Raw genomic sequence first — 9655 nt, 5'->3', positions numbered from 1 at the left:
AATAGGATTACGCTGAGGCCCAGTGCAGGGGACCGTGCGGGGATCAGCATCAGCCAGGCCCTCAGGGCATGGAGGGTGCACTGCAGCTGGTCAATAGTGGAGAACAAACTCTCGAGCCCCTCTGCTCTGGCCCCGCAAAGTCGGCACACCCGCGAGTGCCCACGGGCAGTTCTGGCATTGAAGCCGGCCTGCCGACCCAATGCTCTTTCTTGGACAGCTCCCCGGGAGCCATGCGTAGCCACCCTCGTCTCCTTGTGTCTTGCAGCGGGCCTCTCTGGCACGGTTCTCGATGCGTCGACAACCAGGAGAGGTGAGCGTACACCTCTGGGCTTGGAGGGAGGCCCCAGATACCTTGGTCGGGCATCGGGAAGCGGGTACCCCAGCAGTGACTCTGCAGCTAGCCCTGGGCTTGCGGTGTGCGTCCCCGTTGTCCAGTCGGCATTGACCTTCCCGGGAGCGTGTGACCTTGAGCCATGCCCAGTTCAGGGAATGCGAACGTGGGGCCGGGTGGCTGGCAAGGCCTGGCAAGCGCGGGGTGACCGCCATAAGCCCAGGCGCCTCGGAGGCCTCTGACACAGGCCGGCGTGTCTCGTGGGCCCTGGAACGTAGTTGACGTCAGACCCGTGGTCTGACCGCCTCTGTGTCCTTCAGCAATGGGGTGTTGCTCGAGGCCCGCGACTTGGCCGCATTCGGCGGGCTGAAGGGGCCTGAGCTCCTGTCCCCTAGAGCAGACGCCCAAGGCGTTTGGGACCCCGGCGGGCTGCTTCCAAAAGCGCAGGAGGATTCCTTGTGCTGGCGGGACAGCAAGGTTCCACTGGGCCTCGGGACGGATTGCGCCAATCCCACGCCATAGCTCCCATGGGGTGGGAGCCTCTCGCCTGAGACTCTCAAGCACTCAGGACCGGGTCCTGACGAAGGGGTGCTGCTCTGGGAGTGTCCGCGCCCTCGACCAGGGCGGCTAGTGGGCGGTGTGCCTTTCTGCAATGGAGGATAGGGACCTGGCATTCACTGCTCGGCCCTGGGGGAACCCTGGGCGGGAGCAAACTTGGGCTTCCAGTGTATGGGCTCCGATCCTTGGTTCCCAGCTTGGACGAGGTGTGGTTCGGCGGCGGCCTGGCTATATGTCCCGGGGCGCCACTCGCGGCTAGCGTCCCTGGGAGACAGCGGGGACCCGTCGAAACCCTGTGCTCTCTGCCATATTCACGGGCCGTTCTGAGGAAGGCTGGGCTCCCACAGGGGCAACGATCTCGCTTGTTTGGGGATGCCCAGGTCAGGGCAGCTGGGCCCCTGGGCCCTGCTCCCTCCTGGCGGACACCAGCCACGCTTGGGTCAGCCATTGGCTGGGCGCCACCGGCCAGGACCTTGGGAAAGATGTCCCTTGGCCGCCTGGCCTGCGTCCCAGACCAGGGCGATTAGACAGCTCGTCTCTCTGTCTCTCCTCAGAACCCCATGCACAATCGAGGAGCTCGCCCGCCTCTGCACGTCTTGCTTGGCCCAGCCCTGCCCACAGGTCTAATGTCTCAGCAGCCCGGGGCATGGCGGTGTGCGGCATGCATCCCCGGTAAGCAGGTTCTGGGTGCGACGCGACCGCACGCATCGCCACCAGCTTGCTTGGGTCAATGAGGAGAACTCATATGGTCTCGAAGAGCGATGGTGACCTAAAAATCATGCTCAATAGGATTACGCTGAGGCCCAATGCAGGCGTCTGTGCCGGGATCCGCATCCCCCAGACCTTCGGGACCCTGGAGGGGCGCTGCCGTTGCGCCCTTGAGCCGAACGATCTCTCGGGGCTCCCTGTTGCGGCCCTGGCCTGTCCGTGCACGTCAGGGTCCCCTGGAGGGCTTGAGGCATGCCGCTCGGCCTAGCGACCCAATCCCCTCCCAGGACAGCTCCCTGGGCGCCATGGCTTAGGAAAGCTTGTCTCCTTGTGTCTTTCAGCGGGCCTTGGGCGCCAGGTGGTCAGTGCGGCGTTGCCCAAGAGAGGTGAGTGAGAGACTCTGGGCCTGGAGGGAGATGCCAGGTGCCATGGGCGTCGTCCGCGAAGACCGAATCACTGCAGGGGCTCTGGCTCCAGCACTGAGTTAGCGGTGGTGGCACTCGTGGTCACAACGGCGTTGACTTGCCAAGGAACAGCCGCCTTGGGGTCATCCCAGGGGCAGGAATGCGAACGTTGGGCCGGGTGACTGGCAAGGACTGGAGCCTGGGGGGATGCTGCCGCAGACCCGCGTGCCCGTGAGGCCTCCTTGTGCCTCCCGTTGTGTCCTGTGCACCCGTGAGCGGAGTGGACGTGAGATCGTGGGCGTCAGGGGTTTCTGTCCCCCTCAACGTGTGGTTCTTGCTCCAGCCGCCCCCAGCGCCTGTTTCTTGGGGTTGGAGAGGGCAGAGTTCATGACCCATGCACCAGACTGCCAAAGACTTTGGGAGCCTGCGAGGCTGCTGAAGGACAGCCCTCCATGTTTCCTTGGGCTCACGAGTCAGCAAGCTTTGGCTGGCCCTGGGGAAGAATGGGAGAGCTCCAGGTCACATAGGCATTGGGCGAGAACCTGTCCTTGGACGCCCCCAGAGGAAGCGCTGCCACAGGGGAGAGAGTCAGGACCCTGTTGCAGGGCGGGCAGTGGTCTCCTGCCTTGCGCTTGTGGGAGACGGTGACCCGTGACTCCCTCTTCAGCCCTGGCCCATCCGTGTGTGGGGGCCCACATTGGCTGCGAGTGCCAGTGCCCAGATGCATAGACCACAGCTGGGCCGATCTGGGGGCGGGCGTCCTCCTGGACATGACTTCTGGGACTGCCACCGTTTGCTTGGGGCCCCGCTGGACATCGGGGGAGCCCTCTAAAATCCTGTGTTCCTGGCCCTGTTCTGGGGCCTTCTCAGCAAGGGGAGGCTCCCACAGGGGTCCCGATCTCCATTGTTTCGTGAGTCCCAGGAATGGGCAGCTGTTCCCCTGGGCCCTGCTGCTTGCTTGCGGACCCGAGCCATGGCTGGGTCAGCCACATACCTGGCCATCTGCGGCCAGGGCTCCGGCTATGAAACATGGTGGCCGCATGGCACTTCCAGAGAGCAGGCCTTCCTGAGAGCTTCCTCTCCCTGTCTCCTTAGAGCCCCATCCCTCAGTGAGGATCTCGCCCTGACCACCATGTCTTACTTCTCCCAGGCCCGCCCACAGGGCCCAGGTGTCGGGACCCCGGGGCATGGCGCTGTCCCGCTCGAACCCTCGGTAAGCAGCTTCTCGATGGGCAGGGACGTCACGCGGTGCCCCCGGCTAGCTTGGGGCAATGATGAGAACTCATATGGTCTGGAAGAGCGGTGATGACCTAAAAATCATGCTCAATAGGATTACGCTGAGGCCCAGTGCAGGGGACCGTGCGGGGATCAGTTCTGCCAATCCCTCGGGGCATGGAGGGTGCGCTGCAGCTGGGCGCTAGAGGAGAACGAACTCTCGAGCCCCTCTGCTCTGGCCCTGCAACGTCGGCGCACCCGCGGGTGCCCACGGGCTGTTCTGGCCTTTAAGCCGGCCTGCCGACCCAATGCTCTTCCTAGGACAGCTCCCCGGGAGCCATGGTGTAGCCACCCTCGTCTCCTTGTGTCTTGCAGCGGGCCTCTCTGGCATGGTTCTCGATGCATTGACAACCAGGACAGGTGAGCATACACCTCTGGGCCTGCAGGGAGGCCCCAGATACCTTGGCCTGGGATCAGGAAGCGGGTACCCCAACAATGACTCTGCAGTTGACCCAATGCTGGAGACCGTTTGGGCGTCAGCATCCCCCAGTCCCTTCAGACCCTGGAATTGCGCTGCAGTTGGAAGCTTTAAGCCATATATATCTGAGTGCTCTCCACCCTGGCCCTGGGTGTATGTGCACCTCAGAATTCATTGAGATAGAAACTAGAGATACAGTAGAATTCATCAATGAACCTCTACACGGTTTTGAAAGAATCAGTAAGATCGATAAACCATTGCCCAAATTAATCCAAAAGAAAAAAGAGAAGACCCAAATTAATAAAATTATGAATGAAAAGGAGAGATCACATATGACACCAAGGAAATAGAACCAATCACCACAAATTATTATCAACAGTTTTATTTCAATAAGTTAAGCAACTTAGATGAGATGTATGCATTCCTAGAAAACTATATACTTCCTAAATTGAACCAGGAAGAAATTGACAACCTGAATAGATTAATATTTAGTAATGAGATTGAATTTGTGATCAAAAACCTCCCAATAAATAACGGCCCAGGACACGACCGATTCCCTGGTGAATCTACCAAACTTTCAAAGAGGAAATAACACCAATTCCTCCAAAGCTGTTTCAATAAATTGAAGCAGAAGGAAACCTTCCAGACTCTTTTTATTCAGCCAGCATCACCCTGATCCCCAAACCAGGCAATGACCACACTGAAAAGGAGAATTTCAGACTAATATCACGGATGAAAATTGATGTTAAGATTCTCAACAAAATCCTAGCAAATAGGCTCCAACAACACATTAAAAAATTTTCCATCATGACCAGGTGGGATTCATCCCTGGGTTTCAATGATGGTTCAACATTCACAAATCAATCAATGGAATAGAACCAATCAATAAGAGAAGAAGGAAGAACCACATGGTCCTCTCAATTGATGCAGAAAAAGCATTTGACAAAATCCAGCATCCGTTCCTGATTAAAACACTTCAAAATATAGGGATAGAGGAAACATTCCTGAACTTCATAAAATCTATCTATGAAAAACCCATAGCAATATCATCCTCAATGGTAAAAAGCTGATGACGGCCTTCACTTTGAGATCAGGAACACGACAAGGATGCCCACTCTCACCACTCTTGTTCAACATAGTATTAGAAGTCCTAGCAACAGCAATCAGACAGCAAAGAGAAGTTAAAGGTATTCAAATTGGCAGTGAAGAAGTCAAACTCTCTCTCTTTGCAGATGAAATGATACTTTACATGGAAAACCCAAAAGACTCCACCCCCAAACTACTAGAACTCATTCAGCAATTAATTAATGTGGCAGGATACAAAGTCAATGTACAGAAATAAGTTGCTTTCTATACACTAACAATGAAAACACTGAAAGGGAAATTAGAGAATCAATTCCATTTACTGTAGCTTCAAGAACCATAAGATGCCTGGGAATAAACCTAACCAAAGAGGTAAAGGATCTGTACTCTAAGAACTTCAGAACACTCATGAAAGAAATTGAAGAAGACAGAAAAATATGGAAGACAATTCCATGCTCATGGATTGGAGAAATAAATATTGTTAAAATATCTATACTGCCTAAAGCAATCTATACTTTCAATGCCATTCTGATCAAAATTCCACCAGCATTTTTCAAAGAGCTGGAGCTAAAACTTATATGGTATCAGAAGACACCCCAAATTGCTAAGGAAATGTTGAAAAGGAAAAACAAAACTGGAGGCATCACGTTGCCTGATTTCAAGCTTTACTACAAGCTGTGATCACCAGACAGCATTGTACTGGCACAAAAACAGACGCATAGACCAGTGGAACAGAGTAGAGAGCCCAGTTATGGACCCTCAACTCTATGGTCAAATAATGTTCAACAAAGCAGGAAAAATACATGGTAGAAAAAAGTCTCTTCAATAAATGGTGCTGGGGAAAATTGGCCAGCTATATGTAGAAGAATGAAACTGGACCATTCTCTTACACCATACACAAAGATATACTCAAAATAGATAAAAGACCTCAACGTGAGACAGGAATACACCAATATCGTAGAGGAGAACATAGGCAGTAACCTCTTTGATATCAGACACAGCAACTTCTTTCAAGATATATCTCCAAAGGCAAAGGAAACAAAAGCTAAAATGAACTTTTGGGACTTCATCAAGATCAAAAGCTTCTGCACAGCAAAGGAAAGAGTCAACAAAACAGAGAGGCAACCCACAGAATGAAGATATTTGCAAATGACAGTACATACAAAAGGCTGATATCCAGGATCTGTAAAGAACTTCTCAAATTACTACACACACACACACACACACACACACACACACACACACACAGAACAGATAATCATATCAAAAAATGGGCAGAAGACATGAACAGACACTTCTCCAATGAAGACATACAAATGGCTATCAGACACATGAAAAAATGTTCGTCATCACTAGTTATCAGGGAGATTCAAATCAAAACCACATTACACCAGTTAGAATGGCCAAAATTAACAAGACAGGAAACAACATGTGTTGGAGAGGATGTGGAGAAATGGGAACCCTCCTATACTGTTGGTGGGAATGCAAGTTGGTGCAGCCATTTTGGAGAACAGTAGGGAGATTCCTTAATAAATTAAAAATAGAGCTTCCCTATGACCCTGCAATTGCACTACTGGGTATTTACACCAAAGATACACATGTAGGGAAAAGAAGGGCCATCTGTACCCCAGTGTTCATAGGAGCAATGGCCACGGTCGCCAAACTGTGGAAAGAACCAAGATGCCCTTCAACAGACGAATGGATAAGGAAGATGTGGTCCATATACACTATGGAGTATTATGCCTCCATCAGAAAGGATGAATACCCAACTTTTGTAGCAACATGGACGGGACTGGAAGAGATTATGCTGAGTGAAATAAGTCAAGCAGAGAGAGTCAATTATCATATTGTTTCACTTTTTTGTGGAGCATAACAAATAACACAGAGGACATGGGGAGATGGAGAGGAGAAGGGAGTTGAGGGGAATTGGAGGGGGAGATAAACCATGAGAGACTATGGACTCTGAAAAACAATCTGAGGGTTTTGAAGGGGCGGGGGTTGGGAGGTTGGGGGAGCCTGGTGGTGGGTATTATGGAGGGCACATATTTTTTTTTTAATATTTTTCTTTTTTTTTTTAAGATTTTTTATTTATTTATTTGACAGACAGATCACAAGTAGGCAGAGAGGCAGGCAGAGAGAGGAGGAAGCAGGCTCCCCGCTGAGCAGAGAGCCCGATGCGGGGCTCGATCCCAGGACCCTGAGATCATGACCCGAGCCGAAGGCAGCGGCTTAACTCACTGAGCCACCCAGGCGCCCCTGGAGGGCACATATTGCATGGAGCACTGGGTGTGGTGCATAAACAATGAATACTGTTACACTGAAAAGAAATTTTAAACATTAAAAACTTAAACTATAATTTAAAAAAATAAAAGTTATGCTCAGGGCTCCTGGGTGGCTCAGTTGATTAAGTCACTTTCTTTAGCTTAGATCACGATCCTGGTGTCCAGGGACTGAGTCCAGCATCAGGCTCCATGCTTGGCAGGGAATCTACCTCTCCCTCTCACTCTCTTCCTGTGTTCTCATGCTTTCTCTCAAATAAATAAATAAAATCTTGAAAAAAAGTAAAGTTCCTCTAAAAAATAAATAAATATATATAAGGGTTATGCTCAATGGAATTAGGCTAGGATTAAATGACAATTCTGAGACAGATAATAGTAACTCTTTATTTCCCTTCTAGGAGAATTTTATCTCTAACTTGAGATAATAAAATTTTATAAATGACTTATTTGCTAAACCTTATCAATGTACCTATAAATAAACAAACACCTCTTATTCTTTAATCTCTGTTTCAGTTATCTGTAGTTTCTAATAACATGGCATATTCAGATCTCATTTCTTAGCTCTTTTTATCTCATTTTTTGTTTTAAGACTTGACTCCAAGAAATATTCCATTATAAGAGATCAGTGGCTTCTTTTTTTTTAATTTTTAATTTTTAAAATTTCTTTTCAGTGTACCAGAATTCAATATTTATGCACCACACCCAGTGCTCCATGCAATACATGCGCTCCATAATACCCACCACCAGGCTCACCCACCTTCCCAACCCCCACCTCTTCAAACACATCATCTCATACAAACACTGAACTAGTGAAGATTTACACCTCAGGCAGTTTTATTCATTCAGGAAAACTGAATATCACTACTTTTTTTTCTTCTTGATATAATCCCCTTGCCAAAATATGTACTTTTTATATGAACCTCAGATAATTGAATGTTAAACAATTGTTTGATTTTCTGTTACCTAGTCCAAAATGCAATATTCATTTAGGTGTAAATAAATGTCTAGAAAAAAAAATTTGCTCTATTATTACGGGATTCTCATGTTGCTTTTGGTCGCTGATAAACTTCCCCTAACTGCATACTGTGCTAATAGAGGAGAATGTGAGATTCAGTAATGTGCCTTGCCTATTAATAATTTGATGACCAAATTGATGACCTATAAAACTTAAATTGGATAATTTGATAACTAAATTTTATCTTATATGTATCATGTGACCCCATTATTTTCAGAATAACAAAAATGTATGCTGTAAATGATGACAGCTATTCCTGACATGAACTTAGAAATTACTAAGTTCACCAATTCAGTCATCATTAACCCCATTTTGGGTTCTTCTCAGTGAGTGAATGGCCTTCTTGATGACATCTCCTTCAAAAATGTGTATTGCTTACTGATATTTCATTTAAATAATGGAACATTTTTAGTCATGTTTACTCTCTGTATGGTATGATATGTAATATTACAAGGTATCCAATGTCAAGAAAACTGTATGATTTGTCTTAATTTTGGGGAATCAATTATTAAGATCCTTAGTAATGTATCTTTGTGATGGCATAAACCATCTCTCCACTAATAAATAGTATTATAAACCATATATGCCCGTATTTCTGATTTTGAACTCCTGTCCTACTTCTATCTTCCTAGATAAAAACTATTGAGGAAGAGCATTATTTGGCATGTTAAACTGAGACAAGTGCTATCATCTAAGTATAGTATAGTGAATCTAAGTGGTCTCCTATCCCTTTTATTTCTTTTCAGTGTTCCAGAATTCATTGTTTATGCACACAGTCAGTGCTCCATGCAATATGTGCCCTCCATAATACCCACGACCAGGCTCACCCAACTCCCACCTCCTTCCCCTCCAAAACCCTCAGTTTTTTTTCTGAGTCCACCGTCTCTCATGGTTCATTTCCCCCTCCAATTTCCCCCAACTCCCTTCTCCTCTCCATCCCCCCATGTCCTCCATGTTATCCCTTATGTTTCACAAATAAGCGATACCATATGATAATTGACTATCTCTGCTTGACTTATTTCACTCAGCATAATCTCTTCCAGTCCTGTCCATGTTGATATAAAAATCTCCTGTCCCTTTTGAACCACAGTTTAAGGATGCTGTTCTGGTGTTTACAAGACAAAGTGGATGTATATGTGAACAGTGTCTTGAGGAGATGTAGTGATGTAAAAATTATGCTTAGTAGTATTATGCAAGGCCCAAAGAAAGTGACAATCCTTGCAATAAGGCGTAAGCAGCAATTAAATTTTTCTGGGGTATTCTATTTGGGGATTTGTAGAAAGAAACCCTTCTGGGGAATCTTATCTATCTTTATCTGTTTCTAAGAGAAGATTTTGAAACGATTTTTGTATCCTGATTTTAGTGTCTTTATTCTTAATATTTGTTCATTGTTAGCGTTGATATCTTTGTTTATTTTTTTCCTCAACATGGACTTCAGAATATCCAACCAGCAAGAGATGTGTCAATCTATGGAAAAGACGTAAGTTCTACTTTTGGTGATTAAAAAATTTCAAATAGTTTATTTGACTAGTGAATTCTGTCCTTTAAAATAATTAAATACACTCCTTCATGAAAAAAGAGTAT

At 47.6% G+C, this 9655-nt stretch overlaps 2 non-coding genes across 2 annotated transcripts; both read left to right on the top strand.

Moving 5' to 3' along the window:
• The first annotated feature begins 1613 nt into the window (after positions 1 to 1613).
• LOC116858368 lies at positions 1614 to 1694 on the top strand. The gene has a single exon (XR_004380897.1). It is a non-coding gene; the product is annotated as a small nucleolar RNA SNORD115 (small nucleolar RNA).
• A 1572-nt stretch (positions 1695 to 3266) lies between these two features.
• LOC116858367 lies at positions 3267 to 3347 on the top strand. The gene has a single exon (XR_004380896.1). It is a non-coding gene; the product is annotated as a small nucleolar RNA SNORD115 (small nucleolar RNA).
• Positions 3348 to 9655: the final 6308 nt, after the last annotated feature.

Source organism: Lontra canadensis, unplaced genomic scaffold, assembly GCF_010015895.1.
Source record: "Lontra canadensis isolate GAN:19392208 unplaced genomic scaffold, GSC_riverotter_1.0 scaffold135, whole genome shotgun sequence".
In the NCBI taxonomy this organism is placed as follows: domain Eukaryota; kingdom Metazoa; phylum Chordata; class Mammalia; order Carnivora; family Mustelidae; genus Lontra; species Lontra canadensis.
The sequence above is the reverse complement of the archived record's forward strand: the minus strand, read 5'-3'. Positions and strand labels throughout refer to the sequence as shown.